The sequence below is a fragment of the Mytilus galloprovincialis genome, chromosome 1, assembly GCF_965363235.1.
Source record: "Mytilus galloprovincialis chromosome 1, xbMytGall1.hap1.1, whole genome shotgun sequence".
Taxonomy (NCBI): Eukaryota; Metazoa; Mollusca; class Bivalvia; order Mytilida; family Mytilidae; genus Mytilus; species Mytilus galloprovincialis.
This window is the reverse complement of record NC_134838.1, coordinates 52786615-52804291: the sequence shown is the minus strand read 5'-3', so window position 1 is coordinate 52804291 and position 17677 is coordinate 52786615. Positions and strand designations below refer to the sequence as shown.

The 17677-nt window shown below is 32.0% G+C and overlaps 2 long non-coding RNA genes across 2 annotated transcripts; one reads left to right on the top strand and one right to left on the bottom strand.

The window, feature by feature from the left end:
* Window positions 1-10726: 10726 nt before the first annotated feature.
* LOC143078036 (uncharacterized) lies at window positions 10727-12652 on the bottom strand. The gene is made up of 3 exons (XR_012979014.1): window positions 12367-12652; window positions 11699-11764; window positions 10727-11408 (listed from the first exon to the last, which is right to left on the bottom strand). It is a non-coding gene; the product is annotated as an uncharacterized LOC143078036 (long non-coding RNA).
* Window positions 12653-16278: 3626 nt separating this feature from the next.
* LOC143078027 (uncharacterized) lies at window positions 16279-17425 on the top strand. Its single transcript, XR_012979008.1, has 2 exons — window positions 16279-16436; window positions 16669-17425. It is a non-coding gene; the product is annotated as an uncharacterized LOC143078027 (long non-coding RNA).
* The last annotated feature ends 252 nt before the right edge of the window (window positions 17426-17677 follow it).

Genomic DNA, 17677 nt, shown 5'->3' with positions numbered 1-17677 from the left:
GTTTTGTCAAACAATTGTATGATATGTCATTGCTATTCTTTGTTATGAGCAAAATGCATTGCATCATGTTGTAACGACTGAATATTCTGTGAATACCTCTAAACTTTATGATCAACTACTTTTACGTTCTTTCACGTTTCCTCTATGTTGTGTCTATTCTTTCTTTAAGTAAGTCAGTTATTAACTGCGTCCTGTCTCAAATATGATTGTTATGTTAAATGTTCTAAACGTTTTGTTTTGATACGTCTTTGTTCTATGAAAACCTCATTATATTATATTGTAATGGCTTTATGTTGTGTTTATACATATGTATCTTCTGTGAAATATATAATATATCATGGTATAGCTTATATGCGTTTTTCCAAACAATTGATACTTTCTGTTAACATTCAAGATGTCAACGTTATGTACAAACACGTCTTACATTATGTACAAACACCTATTACGTTATGTGCAAATGCCTATTACATTATGTGCAAACACCTACTACGTTATGTACAAATACCTATTACGTTATGTGCAAACACCTATTACATTATGTGCAAACACCTTATTACATTATGTGCAACCACTGATTACGTTACGTGCAAACACCTATTACGTTAAACGCTTTTTTAACACATTAAACAGATTTAAACAAAACGCATTAATGATGTATACATTTACAGTAATCGATAATTATGGAAATGAAAATAACGTAATATGTTAAAAAAACAATCCAACCGCATTTCATTAATGTAAACGGAGAATCAATCATGCTCTCTTTCACGTCCTCCAACCGGGTCATTATTATATAGGTCGTTATAGTTTACATACATACATTGTTTCTTCCGATTGCACCCGATATGATCCGTAAATCACCCTCCCGGTAGGCTATTCTAGCGAGAAACGTGCTACCAATGCAAAGACGTATCCCTCGATTTATGTAGCAGAAATAATTTACATTTTATTGTCGTTCAATTCCAATAACAGTCGTGTATATTATTCAGAACAATATTCAAAAGACATACTGATATTTAGTGATTCCTCCGTCCCTGACGATCGAGAGAATAAAAATCTGTAATCTGAGGCGTATTAAGACGGGGGTCAGGTAGCCCACCTCCTCTTATCTAGGACTTTTTTTTTAATTAACAGGGATTTTTTGGCAACATTTGGTCCTATTCTTGATTAGAAATATGAAAGACAGGCAAAAGGGTATATCAAAAAGATGCATTTTCTTTAAAAACTTTTGTCTCATTGAAAACTGCCTTATCTTAAATCCACAAAAATGACACATACAAATAGTCATCCAGGTCTCTTCAGGTAAAAGGTTGCCTTTACTTTGAATGGGCAACCGGGAGGAGAAAAATTTAAAACAAATTTGTACTATAGTAATATATGTATAGTATATGGTATGTAGTAGACAACATCTTTTTTTTAAGGATAACAACTTTGATGTCGGACATTGAAGTGGTAGTCTCCCTTATAATAGACAATGATAAAAAAAATCTGGGCAACTCTCCGTAATTACGAGCAGGATCTGCATTCATCATAATTGGAACTAGCGTGTCTCTATATATAGCTAGTGTGTGTGCAATGTGCATTTTGTCTTATTTTGTATGCATTTTTAGACAAGTTTATTGAAGTTTGTTTACATTCTGGACAAATGACATAAACAATATGGAATTTTCAAACATTTTATTATCAAGAAGCACATGTTTATCAAAACATTAGTATATATATATTATTATTTACAATACATAGATATACAGTATATGGTTAAATCATTTCTTAATATCCATATGGTAATGTCTTATAATCGGACACACTCACTCTCTTAACAAACACAATTCTATAATCTTTGCTCTGTTGGCCAGTTATAACCCTACTACTTTTTGAATCTCTTATGATTTTATGCTCATCTACTACAGTTATTGTTGTCTTCTCAGAAGTTTTTACCATATCCTTGACAGCATCAAAATTTATACTAAGTGCATTTATATAATTGAGGGTAATACCTCTTACTTTGCAAACAGTCTGATTTCCATCACCATAGGGTTTCGGCAATTTGTAAGCGTAGTTTTCAGGGCCGCCTGTCACAAAATGCGTAATATTATTAGCTGGAACCTCATCCGTAAGTTCTCATAATAATCACCTAAAGGTGGTTCCCATTCGACCTGTTTAGCTGTAAATATCACAGAATCTGTATCAGCATATAATACGCGATCTCCTAGCTTGTCCAAATAACTGTACAGCTTAAGTCTGGCTTGAGCTGTTGTATAGGCTGCTATTACAACGTTAGTTCTTCCTGAGACTTCTATAAATTCTTCTTTGTTCCTCCAACGCATTTCAATCATTTCATCCGTAACAAAGTTGACACAAATTACTTCTTGTTGATCACTGGTCAACATGTCAAAATAAACGTATGTATCAGCTACGTACTCCACTTGAGGTAAATTTGTCCGTTGCCCGAGTTTACCCCAGAAGCTATTCAACATAAGTTTAGCAAGGGAAGACCCGGATTCTTTTTTATTTTGTTATAATCTAATTGGATACCTTTTTTCTCTAAATAATCTTGAATATATCTTTGTTTGTCGGCTTCGGTTTCACACCAGGAAGGCCATCCACTTGCCTCTTGTTTCATTTTTAGAAAAGTGTTAATATATTCCGTAAATATTCCTCCTGATTTTGATTTCGGTTCGTATTGCTCGACATCATTGAAATGCCAGACTTCGTATATTTTTTCCACTATGTACCCCTTATTTACTGCCATCTTCAGTTCTTCTGTTACCCATGTGCCAGTTATAGCTCTTTCAGTGTTAGTATGGAGTCTGGTTGTTGTCTGTTGTAATTCAGTACATGTTCTTCATAACGAAAACATCAGTTTGTTATTGATTTTTGCAGGGAACACAGGAATATGAAGTCCACGAGGTGGCTGAACACAGCATTTGATAAGACCCTCATACTTTGAAATATCATCAAAATTCTCTGTTATTATAGCAGGATGTCCCAATACAACTTTCCCAGTTTTATTGATAAAGGGATACAAGGATGTTACGTCATAATATTTGATTTGTTCACCATCTTTAGCTTCATGGTATAGTTTAAAGGCTTCTGTTCTACCACCGGAAAATGCATTTCTAGGTTCAAGTGAATTGACGTAGTTCACACTGTCTACAAAAGTTTTAATATCAATATTTTCAATTATTTCCTTGTCAAACTCACATTCCAATTTAGATATGTATTTATAACCTTGATTTTCTAGATAATTCTTTTTTTCAAGCGTTCGTTGATGGAGATCAGGCATTGTCATTTTATTAACCATGTTTACTGTTTGTTTACTGTAGCACTTTGAACACCCATGCCAGAAACATCCATGATATTCAAAAACAATTTCTTCTCCATTCTCACTCTTTACCATCTTGTGATAGCCATCAACTCTGTAGTCGACAATGTACTTTTCTCCGCCATTGCGTGCATGTTGTATATGGATTCCTTTTGATTTGGATACATATATCAGCCATTTCAGTGCCTTAATAGAGTGTTTTCCTCTGGATTGTAGCCTTCCGCTGGAATTATTCCAATTGTTTCTGGACGAAGAAAGTTTTTCCTGTCGTTCATCACACTTTAAAATTGTTTGATATCTTCAAGATCACAAGCTCTAAGAGGAATATTTGCCTTCTCGTGCAACTCGATAGCCATGTCTAATTGTATCTTACATCCTTTCCGAATACTCTCCCACTTCTAATGTTTGTCAATATTGGCTTTAGCAGTGACTAGGGCTCTGGCACAACAAAGCTCATCATTATTTTGAATCTGAATAATGCACTTTTTGTCTTTCAGAAACCTTCCTACGTCTACAAATTTACACGACTTTCGCCTACTACCTTTCGGCATATCTACATAGGTAATCTCTATTTCCAGTGAACTATCGAGAACAAATTGTTCATATGACTGTAACACTCTTTCAATTTTTCTTAGCATTGTTTCTGCTGACAATTGTGCAACTTTCATAAATGATATTGTTATAGGGAAGTCCAATTCTGGGCACTGTATTGACATTCGTATAAGATCATCGGATTTCATGAATTCTGTCATGTCCTTGATAAGAGATTGAAATAATAATTGAAGCATCTTTAAAATTTGTGGTAAACCACGTACTTCTAGTTCCTTGAATGTAACTTTATATGCTGTTGATTTTGTCCTAAAAGGTTAATTACGCCCTGACACAACTCGTAGATCGTAAAAACGATCCGGTTTATCCTTTTGGGTCAGACGACGTTTCTTAGTAGCGCTATTTTCGGTAGAAACTTTTCTCTTTAAGCCTCCCCCTGTTTGGTTATGAACTTGTTCGAGGTGACGTTGAAAGTATCCTTTCTTGAAAAAAAGACACCGCATTCATTACACTGAAATAGGTCATCGTCTCTATGTCGCAATAGGTGAATTTCAAGATTGTATTTTCGTCCAAACTTTTTCCCACAAATGTCACATTTATACATCTCATGCGGTTTGGAATGTCGATTATGTTTTGAAACTTTTTTTCCATCTTTCCTCGTTGGTGGTTCAAAAGTGAATGAGTATCTTCGAAAAAAGAAAATAATTTATAGGCTAAAATATAACCCATCATGCAACATAAAAATGATACCAGAGTTTACTAGAATAATCTAGAATATACATTTCATACTTTAATAAATTAAAAAATCCCAGAATGCATTTCGAAGGCTATATAAAATTTCGAATTATCGGTTCATTTCATATTTACAACAATCTTGCATGTGTAAAGATGGATACACAAAATTGTCCTATTTGTGAGTTGAGATTTTCAAGGAAAGATAATATGTTGCGACATCATAGAAATAAACATGGAATAAGTCAACCATATCTACAGAGCCATGATGTGTATCCGCCGCCTCCTCCGCCATAGGAAGATAGCCTACTGCCTCATCCTCCTCCGCAAAAGGAAGATGACCTACTGCCTACTCCTCCTCCTCCTCCTCCGTCCTCCAAAGGAAGATAGTCTACCGCCGCCGCAGCTGAGGGACGAGAATGCTGAACACTTTACGTTTGAACATCTTTTCACAATGACAGTGAGCGGACCAACTTCTTGTGGGAAGACATTTTTTCTAAAACAATTGCTCCAAAATTTAGACACTATTTCACCCAAACCACAGAGAATTATATGGTTGTATAGAAGATGGCAGCCTTTGTAAGAGGAAATAAAAAAAAACAGTTCTTCCAGGAGTGCAATTCATTCAAGGGATAGCTTCAGATTTGGAAAATGATAGCTTTCTTGACCCAACAGAGCGAAACTTGATTATTTTGGACGACTTGATGTGTACTGCAGCCAAAGACCCGAGAATTACCGATTTGTTTACTGAAGGAAGGCACCATAGGAATTTATCCGTAGTAGTTCTTAACCAAAATTTGTATTACAGTAAGGACCCTACCCAGAGGAGAAACTGTCATTATTTAGTTATGTTTGATAATCCTATAGATAAGCAACAAGTGATGACATTAGCTAAACAAATGTATCCAGGAAAAGTCAGCTATTTTATGAATAAGTTTCAGGAAGCTATAAAACAACCCTTTGGATATTTATTAATAGATTTAAAATCAACAACTCTCGAAACTTTACGATTAAGAGCAAATATTTTAGAAGAAAACTTTCGTGACGTCACACATACGCAAATGATTACAAATACAACAGTCAGAGAAGATTTACAACATTATACCGAAAAGATTCGAAGTGAACAGACGTTAAATAGAGATCTCTCAAAAATGAATTCATGTGACGATTGTGGTGTCTTGTTTGAAACTATGCATGATCTACAGAGACACATTAAAACATGGTGCCCGGAAAAAAAAGAATCCAAAGGAAAATTGCCTGAAGATATAGAAGAAAATAATTCAACAAAAAGGTTAAGACCTGACAACCAATCAGATAACGAGTGCGTTTTAAATGACAACAAGCAAGAACATAAAGCTTTTCTGAAGATAGGCAAAATATCTAGAGACTATACTGAAGAAGCAAGAGAGTCGAAAATAAAGAAATATTTGAAAAGGGGGCTTTCAAAAAAAGAAGCCAAACAGAGAGCAAATAACAAGCTAAAAAATGAGGACTGGAATATACTTATAAATAGATATGTACAGGTAATTGAATACATCATGATATTAAAATATGAAAAAGTGCATTTAAATGTTATAAACAAAGTCGAAGCATATTTACCTATATTTATATATTATGATCAAAGAGCTATCCAGATGGCGATTAGAAAATATAGACACCAGCTTGAGAACTTCATAGAAGACAGCCAAATTTCCGGTAAAGATGACGACACTGAATCGGAAGACAATGAAAGTGATAATGGAAATGAAAACCAAAGCGGTAGTGAAGATGAAAGCAACACTGATGACGAAACTGAAAATGAAAGCGAGGCTGGTGAATAGAAATATAAGTAACTGAAAATATTTCAAAAACAATATTTAACGTTAGAACGCAGAACAACGAGCATGTCTTGGAAAGACTATCTCAGGAATATTTATTTCAATCCATCTAACCCTGCCAGCTTTTCCGGACCTGAAACGATTTTTGCTTTTGCCAAAAAGGATGGAAAATATACGTTAAGCAAATACAAAATACGGAAATGGTTACACAATCAGGAATCATACAGTATTCAAAGACAGACAAAGAGACCCCACAAAAGAACTCATATAATAGTTGGCAGTATTGATGACCAATGGTCTGCTGACCTCATGGATATGATAAAGTTTTCAAAGTACAACGATGGATTTTCATACATTTTAGTAGTTTTAGATACATTTTCCAAATATTTATGGTTACGAAAGTTAAAAGACAAGAAAGGTTCTTCCGTAGCTAAGGCATTTGAAGATGTATTGAAAAATCGCTCTCCAAGGCGAATTCAAACAGACAAAGGACAGGAGTTTAGATCGAGACTCGTTCAAGATGTTTTTTCAAAAAAGGGGGATACATCATTTTTATGCATTGAATGAAGTAAAAGCATCGGTATCGGAAAGAGCAATAAAAACGATTAAAACTCAAATTTATACATATTTTATTTACAAACAAACATATAGGTATATAGAAAAGTTGCAAAGTTTTGCAGATGCATACAATCACTCTTTTCATCGTACAATAGATATGCCACCAGCTGAAGTGACCAATGCAAATGGGGAGATCGCCCGCCTATCAACCTATTTTTCAAATTCATCGACGAAACCCGTGAAACGTCTACAATTTCGATACAAGAAAGGAGATAAAGTAAGAATAACACACATGAGAAATGTGTTTTCAATGGAATATGACCAAAAATAGACAGGTGAAATTTTCACAGTATTCAGAAGATACTGGAGGGGTCAAACTAAGATATATCGAATCAATGATTATAATAACGAGGAAATAACAGACTCATTTTATCAGTCAGAATTACAGAAGGTGGATTTAAGGTGGTACCCAACACTTTCACTAAAATTAATTTGGCTCGTTGAATTTTCATAAAATTTTGACAAAGTATTTACTTTGACCCTTTAACAAAAATATAAAAATTTCAAAAATTTTGAACCAACCATTTTATCAGCAAAACTACACTGGTTATATAGCAGTTTGACAAACACCAATTTTGATCTCCCTGTAGTGTTAGGTACCACCTTAAGTGACAATGAACAATGGAAAATTGAGAAAATTATAAAAGGAAAAGGAACTGGTCGAAATAAACAATATTTTGTAAAATGGTTGAATTGGCCTGTAAAATTCAATTTTTGGGTGAAAGCTAGTGACGTTAAAGATTTATGATTGTTTATACATTATGTTGTTCATATTTAATACAATGTATCTTTAATCAATAAATTCTGTTTGAAACTGATGCTAGTTTGTTTTGATAATCTGATTAAGAAACTGGCGTTTCGAGATTTTCCACTCCCCATTCAAATTTCTGTAACCAGAAACAGAGCTGGCACCCCAAAGGGTCCACATGAACTGTTAGTCGGAAAGGATTTCCCAGTCATAGCGGGGACATATCATATTGCTTTCCTTTCCGTTATAGCTATGATATCGCCCTAAACTGGTACTTCTACTTCATGCGTAGGAACTAGAAGTACCAGTTTAGGGCGATAGAAAAATCCCCATTCGTCTTGAAAGATGTGAAGTAGATACTGGAAATATTTGGAAGTATTCTTCTGGCAAGGACGACTGTGTCGATTTTCAAACGTCAAGTGATACTGTCCTTATTTCTGTTCTTCTATTTGGATCAAACACCTACTCAGGATCCAATGACTTAACGGTAAACATTTTACAAGGTGCTACTGTTCTCAGTACAACACAGACAACATTAAACTCGACAAAAGGCAAGCAAATTTATGAAATTCTTGTTGCATATCCAGTCGAAATAGTTGCAGAAAAACGATACACTGTCCAACTTAGTGTGAAAGGAGAAAATATAAATATAAATACAGATCTAGATCTTCAAATTTAGTAAGTTTATTAAGTAATTTTAGCAGTTGAAAACTAAAATTAACTCCTACTTTTTTCATGTTATGTGGTATTTCAAAATATTAAATTTTTTTTTTTAAAAGTAAGTGTATCCACTTGAAAAAGAGGAAAATTCTATAGAATAATTACAATATGTATTTGAAAATTTTTACACTTTCCTAGTCGAGCTGGTTTGGACTGGTCAAAGGGAGACAAAATTAAAATATGATTTGTTTGCTCAGAATATTTTCAAATTATTTTATTGAATAAGTAAATTTTTTCTTTGTTAAAATTTTCACCACTTAATAAAGTGATAATAAAATGATTTTAAAACAAATTTCTATCATTTTTTTTTTCTTATTTCTAAATTATTATTTGATGCGTTTTGATATAAATAAACATATTGTATTAGTGATTTTATTTCCGGTCTCTTGTGGAGAGTTGTCTCATTGGAAATCATATCACATCTTCTTTTTGATATTAAGAGTGAAACTGGGCCCTGTAGATTTGTATAAGTAAAACTCGAATTTCTTCTCTTGCTCATATTCACCCGTGTGTTATTTGCAGGAATAAAATAAAATAGTTGAATAACTCAGTATTTATATGAAAGATGCAAGAGATTAGCCTTTGAACTTTTAAGTATGAAACCATGACACTTCGATTTCAGCTCCCTGAAACATATACTGAGCCAAAAAAGTTTAGCAACAAAAATATGAAATTTTATTTGATTACCAAATCATAACAAGTTATAATTTTGATAATATAAAAATGGAATTATGACTATCAGAAGCAACATGAATGGTTAACACTCACATTCATTAGGATATTTTTGTATGGAGCCCGGGAGGGTCAAAATGCGGAAATGAGTATAGTGTTATTCAAAATCCGTTACCCGGCCATGTTCTAAGTGCATCAATGCAGAACTGGAAGGCATACCAGCAGCTGCTCTTAGTCAATGCACTACTCTTGTGGCCGGGAACAAATTGTTACGTGTTGACGTAAAGCGAAGGTAACGCTCCTCCCTCGTCGATGGTTGTTTTTGGTTTACGACATATCGACCTATCCTGTGCTGTTGCAATTTGTTGATATCTGTTTGTTAGTCTCTAAACTGTTGAGTTATGCACATTAAATTGAGCACGACGTCAGCAACACTCATGCTTGCATCAACAATTCCAAGAGCCATCTGACGGGGGTTTCGGAGAGGCCTGGTTGATGCAACATGCATTTTTTCAAACTTTTATGTGTTTTTCTTACAAATGGTGTGTTTCTGAACAAGGGTGCCAAAAAAATTTAAACTTCGTTTTAAAAATACAGGTACAGAAGGTAAAACATCAATTACACGTGCAAAGCTGAAATGGCGCAAAATCAATCACCAGGAAAAAATTACTACTGTTTAAAATTACAGGTAAAACTAAGGATTATATCAAGGATGTTTAATAAAAAAAAATCCAGAAACAACGTAAAAAAAATTTGAAAAAAAGTGTTGTTAAACTTTTTTTGCTCAGTATATATTGTTTTTACCGAACATATATTTAATTTTAAGTGTTTACAATTAGTTTGTACTAAAATACAAAATGTAGTTATATTTTTGACTTATGTTTTGTTTCAAAGAGTTTAAATGTACAATTATTCATTACCTTTAATTTAAAACTAATAATTATTTTGTAATAATTAATCGGTTTTTAAATTAAGTTGTTGGTTAAATTTGATACAATATTTCAAGTTTTTCATTTGCTTTTTTTTTTTACGCCAGCAATAACTAACAAATAAACAAGTTATTTCCCGAAATAAACAGTCTTCGCTATTAAAATATATCCTTATACTTTTTATGTTATAATTCAGGTTTTATGTATACATCTTTTTATAATCAAAGATGTATATGCTAATATGTTTCGATTAATCTGTTTTTGTAAAAAAAAATCGTTAGTTTTCCGTTTTGTCGTATCCATCATAAACATTCTGACGATTTGTTCCAGTTATTTTTAGAATTCAAATAAATGTAGAACTTAACAAGGAATTGTCTTTTCTTTGGCGAAAAAAAGTGTTTTATTATTGTTTATGTTATATTTTTTATGTGTTACGAGTTACTGTAATTTAAACAAATCACCGCACATTTTTGTCAATGCTGTATGCTTTTGTTATCTTTATTCATATCTGTATTTATGTCTGTATGTTGCTATATTCTTTCTGATTAGTTTGATTTAACGAATGACTTATCAATTTTGTTGATGAAATAACGAAAAATCTATACAATAACAAAAACTGAATGCAATATTTTATTTTAAAAAAGATATCAAAAAGTGTTCAAAGTATGGATTTCGGTGATAGGCTTTTCATGGTGAGTATCCATTAGACAGTCTTCTTCTACAAATCCTGTGACAATTAACAGTGACACAATATCTGTTTGTTGGACAATCCCCATCACTAAAACAGTCGCTTTTGCAATTAGTTTTTCCTCCTACCACAGACTGAGAAACAAATCCTGAACCAGAAGTACGGGGTGATCCACTTCGTCTGACAGAAACAGTGTCCAGGACAACACGCCCACCTCGTCTAGAACTGATTGCGTCAATAACATCTACACCTGAATGATCAGACACTCCACGGCCACTACCAATAGTTTCCAAATGAGAATTTCTAGTCAGATCCACATTTCTAACTAGACCAGATGAACCAATTCGGCTACCAGAGTTCCTGCCTCCAACAGAAGACCCAGACAATCCTCTACCGGAAGATGACCCGTGAGTAATAAATTCACTGCCTATTCCATGAGATGTTCCAACTCCTCTTGATCCTGCTCGTCTATTTGCATCAATAACATCCATTACAGAAAGAGATCCCTCACCACGACGCCTGTTAATGTTTCTTCCAACTGTGTTTTCGACCAGTAAAACCTTCTCCTCTCCATGTCTATCTAATGCATGCTTATCCGAGGGTGCATATACTGTAAAATTGAATATGAGAAATTCATGAATTGATTAATTGGAGAAAAAAATACTGGTGAATTATTTTTTATTTAACAATACAATTATATCAGGTATTGTCGTTATTTAAAACAATTACACACTCTAGGCAAAGGGACGTTGTTGTAAGCAATTGCAGAGAATGTTTGGTTTTGGAAATAACAGCTGTTTTAAAGAACATTCTGTGGTAGGATATTCAAAAGTGTGAAAACATTTTTATTTGATACAGTTTATAAATTTTCTAGAAAAACACATTGAACATTTTTCTTACCGGCTACTGTTATTGTGGTCAATGCCATCAAAACGAAAATGGTCTGGAATCTCATCATTTCTAAGTCTGAAAATTAGAGGAAAAATATCATTACTTACAAAATAGCAGTTCAAGTAATTTAATACGAATTATATAAATAGTGAAAATAAATTGTCAATCTATCAATGCAATATGATTTTACAAAGATATTAGGTTCACGTTACAAATTAGAAAGATACATAGGATGTTTATTCACGATTTAAAAAATACAGAAAACGAAACTTGCATATCTTACATTGATTGTCAAGAATAAGAAAAAGATATACATTTACTTTTACAGTATTTAAACATAGGAAATAAACATTACTTAGAATGATTAATAACTTGAATATCTCAAATAATTATTTCATTCCGCTTAAACTTCCGATGGATTTTAAATATCAGTAAACATCAGTTATAAAAAAAAATATATTCTGAAGCAGTATGTTGCTACTGTATTTACCTTATAATTACTAAAACAAATACCTAAAAGAATGCACAACGCTTTAAACTTTGTAAATTCTTTTTTTTTTTTTAAATTCTGATCGACATATTTATTATCTTTGTTACTATTGAAATATTTATGATTTGTATGTCTTTCATATTCGTTTGTACGAATTAGCTATGATTACTCTTTAATCATTTCTTACCTTTGTTTGAAGTTATTGGAACTAATTCTAATGAATAATGTTTTACTTCATCGTTCTTTTATACTGTTTTCAATTATATTATTGACACTACACATGTACACAAGAAAAGTTTAAAGTTAACCGCAAATGATGAATTCGTTGAATAAAGTTGCACTTTAAATGTCACACTGTCGTAGTACTAAGGAACTGTAATATATGTTAATATAAAGAAATGTTCTCAAGGTCAATGACATACTTTGTTTCCTCCTACACTACACATAGTTTTCGTTACGTCATAATACATGTACCTGTTATGAAATATTGTTTTGACCTATTATTAATGTTTTCAAATAAATTCATGGTATATTTGGTAGTAACCAGAGAATTGCACAATATGAAAAAATAATAAACTGAAGTCTTTTATTTCCTTTTAGACGATCTTATTTTTTTATGAATTGCTTGGAAAACCACTGCTTAAAGGTTATCTAGTTGACTTTGGATCATTCTTCTAAGTTGTTTTTAGGACTTTAGAATTATACGCAATACTAGCGGTTTGTCTAAATATGGTTTACTAGTATTAAATAAACTGGACTCTATTAAATACAAGTTACAAATTTTATAAAATGGAAAACTAAGAATTCAAACAAAGTTAAGTCAAATGTTGGCACCGTCAGCTTTATCTTGGAATAATAATAAAAAAAAAAAAAAGAATATTTATTGTTTCGTTGCCTGTCGACATTTGTGCTGAATGTAAAATTTCAGACACTTATCTTTCATCTTGACTTAAATTTTGAGATTTAAAATACCTTGATCTTTCGTACCATATTAATATTTTTGTGTTAAATTTATTTTTTCAGGCGGACAAAACGCCTCTTAAATTCCTAATCCCATGAAAAAATCAAAAGCTCATACATGTACACATCAAACAAATGGATATCAAATGGTTTATTCCTGACTTGATACAAGCATTTTCTTATGCAGAAAATGATGGATTTAACTTTATCGCATAGCTAGCTAAACCTTTCACTTGTATTAATGTTACAGTTGCATCAAATTCTATTATATTGACAACGATGTGTGAACAATTCAAAGAGATATAGGTAAAATTTTCAGAAACAAGGAGTACAGCAGTAAAAACTGTTATAATATTAATCACTATAGAAGCAAGCAAATATGTTATATATATAAGCACAAAATGTGATATAACAAAGCAAATTAGCAAAAATGAAAGAAAAGAAAACAAAAATTTACATTATCGAATCTGAAGATAAAGGTAGTACTTATATCTTTACAATTTTCTTGAGAAGCTACTGTTTGAAGTCTGCTTAATAGGAATAAAGACAAAACCCAGCCAGAAAAAGTTAAGCACTCATTCGATTGGCAAACACTTATTAAAAAGGGGAGATGGCAATTATTTTGAAAAAGCCAAAAGAATAGAAAATAGAAAATAGTCAAAATGAAAAAAAAAATCTTTGTTTCAAATAAAGAAATACTTGGCAAAAGTAAAGTTGTATCCTGTCCAGTACTATAGAAAAAAACTCACATAACATTTTATTTGCATATAAGAAAAGTACCATCACTGGAAGTTATCCAATTAAATTTCTTCACTTATCTAACCTGTTTACAAGGTTAAAGACAATGTAACATCAAGTTTACAAAATATTCTATAGAAACCCCAATTAAAAAAAAATAATACCCAAGATATATGGTTATGACACAGAAATGTTTTACTGCAATAAAATGTAGGATTAATTCATTGTAATTACCTACCATTGTCAAATTCGAGGGAATATTTTTTTCGACCTATTTTCGTTTACAACCGGATGTGGCATACCATGATCTGGTGGTATTACACATTTACCTACCTGTATGATTATTGATTTAAAATTTCTTTTGAATTAACATTAAAAACATGGAATGCACTATAAATCTTTTATGCAACAGTTTTGTGTATTCCATAATTGTTAGTATGGCGTTCTTTTTAAATCAGTGTAAAGCAGACAGTTTGCATACTAAAGATATATAAGGTGTTTTAAACAGTTATTTGTAGTACTAAACAAGAAAGTTGAACCAGGTCTAAAGTAATTTCATAATCGTAGATATATAATATAGATATAGAAATGTAATTATAGTTATTTATTATTTCAAATCGACGTTTATTTAGGAGTATCTATATTTTAACTATTTTTAGTTTCATTTTCTTATATAACCTATATTTGTTTGTATTTTTTCTATATTAAAAAAAAAGTCAATGATCTTTCAATACATGCAATAGAACAACTTGAATCAAGTGCAAGCATTTTTTTGTCATAATTTAGTTTATTTTTAATCTACTAAGATTAGTTTTCACCTGAGATTATTATCCTAGCAATCAGTGTTACTAATGTATCGGACAAATTTCACAATACTATATTCGAGGTATGACAGGGTTGCTGTTACAATTTGCATAGTTTTCTAGATTTTGTTTTGTATACTGTTCTTCTTTCGGTGTTTTTTTTTTAATTTTTGCCGCGATACCCTTTGGTATTTTTCTCTCTCTGTAGATAAAAAAACATTAAAAGAAGTGACCATTCTATCAAGTAATCAAAAGTTATCCAACAGCCGTAAGTAATCCAAAAGCCAAAGGTTATCCAACAGCCAAAAGATATTGCGAAATGCAACAAATTTAAGAGTTGATTTATATGTAGATTATATATAAACAACACTTATGAGTATCAGTGTTTTGTAACTTAGAGCCTAACACTGTGATGATAATTCCTTTTCAATTTTAAGGTGGTACCCAACACCTGCACTAAAATTAATTTGGCTCGTTAAATTTTCATAAAATTTTGACAAAGTATTTTCTTTGACCCTTTGACAAAAATATAAAAATTTCAAAAAAATTGAACCAACCAATTAATCAGAAAAATTACACAGGTTATATAGCTGGTTGACAAACACTAATTTTAGCTGATTTTACAGAGTTATCTCCCTGTATTGTTAGGTACCACCTTAATATTGACAATATCAATCATAATGTAAAATGACCATTGATGATAGAGTATGAACAGAAGATATACAAGATATATGTGAATTCATTTTTAAAAATAGTTCTATAGTTTGGTTTTTAATGAGGATGGTTCTCGTCCTTTTTGTAAGCAGATGATCAAGCTTTGTAAAATCAGATACGTCTAAATAATTGTTGTGTTTCCAACAATATTTGAACGGTGGTGTTCAAGTTATTTCAATTAAACGGGGGAAAAAACGTCCAAGCCATGACATTATATAATGCGCTCGGTTAATTTAAAGACAGTGCAAGTCTTTGATTACAACTAAATTAATAACATGAATATTTAACCATATTGTTAGTAAGTCAGAATGATATTTCGTAATAACTAGATGTAGTATGACATAATGACAAATGTGTTTGTTGTAGGGAGAAAACAAAATGACCCTGAGCACACCTTTTTCTTAAGATCAGCATAATCCAAAACTACACAAAATATGACAGAGTGACATTTAAATTTAAAAACAAAAATTAATTCATCATTTGCGGTTCAGTTACACACTTCCTTGTGTGTATGTCAATTAAAAGAAAAATAACCAAAATGGTATAAAAGAACGATTCTGAAGCAGTATTTATCATATACTATCACGACTGCTTTTAAGAAAGGTAAGAAATTATTTAAACAAACGTAAATATTATAAAAATATTTTAAATTAACAAAACATTAATTATGCAACTTTGACAAAAATAAACCAGAAATAATTCATTGAAGAAATAGAAAAGAATAATTAAAGTTCTACATACTAAAAGGTACAAATTATCAAATACTATTGAATATTTCTGTATGGTAAAACATGTAATTTCAGTGATAGCAAAGCAAACATGGAAGTTGTAAGAAAGAATCATTCTTCAATAACTTAATTAAGAATGGTTTATCAAAAAGTGTGATTGCATTGCACAACAATTGAAACACAAGAGACACATACAAATCTTTATTCCAGTAACATATAATATTAATTCTGTTGTTTTCTTTCAGAATTTCTAAAGATGATGATACTCCAGACCTTTTTCTTTTTGGTGTCATTGTCCACAATAACAGTAGCCGGTAAGTAAACTATTCAATTTGCTTTCTGCAAGTTTACAGACTGTTTTAATAGAAGTGTTTAGGGTGTTAATATACAAAAATCTAAATGCCTTACTATAACAAATCATCAAAAAGGAATAATTTGAGTACTGATGAAGGTTATTTACTTACATCAACATATTTTTAATTTTCATTGTTTTTGTATTACTTGATTTGTGAAAGTTATATAAAATGTGCGATATTCATATTACAGTATATGCACCAAAGGAAAAACATGCATTAGATAGACATGGAGTGGAGAAGGTTTTGCTTGTCGAAAACACAGTTGGGAGAAACATAAACGGACGTCGTGGTGGCGGTTCTCTTTCTGTATTGGATGTTCTTGATGTAAATAGACGAGCAGGATCAAGAGGAGTTGGAACATCTCATGGAATAGGCAGTGAATTTATTACTCACGGGTCATCTTCCGGTAGAGGATTGTCTGGGTCTTCTGTTGGAGGCAGGAACTCTGTATCTGGAATCATTAGAGGCTCTTCAACTGGTTTGTCCCGTGGTTTATCTGGTGATGATGATCATTTCACCTCTGGCAGTCGAATTAGTTCATCTGGTCTAGTTAGAAATGTGGATCTGTCTAGAAATTCTCATTTGAAAACTATTGGTAGTGGCCGTGGAGTGTCTGGTCATTCAGGTGCAGATATTATTGACGCAATCAGCTCTAGGCGAGGTGGGCGTGTTGTCCTGGACACTGTTTCTGCCAGACGAAGTGAATCAGCCCGTACTTCTGGTTCAGGATTTGTTTCTCAGTCTGTGCTAGGAGGAAAAACTAATTGCAAAAGCGACTGTTTTAGTGATGGAGATTGTCCAACAAACAAATACTGTGTCACTGTTAATTGTCACAGGATTTGTAGAAGAAGACTGTCTAAAGGATACTCACCATGAAAAGCCTATCACCGAAATCAATACTATGAACACTTTTTGATATTTTTTTTTAAATAAAATATTGCATTCTGTTTTTTGTTATTGTATAGATTTTTCGTTATTTCATCAATAATATTGATAAGTCATTCGTCAAATCAAACTAATCAGAAAAAATATAGCAACATACAGACATAAATACGGATATGAATAAAGATAACAAAAACATACAGCAATTGACAAAGAAGAAACGATAATAAAACACATACAATAATTGACAACAAAACATTTAAAGAAAGAAAATTGTCCGTTGAACCCTCCTAGCCAAATTTTCTGTATACATGTAT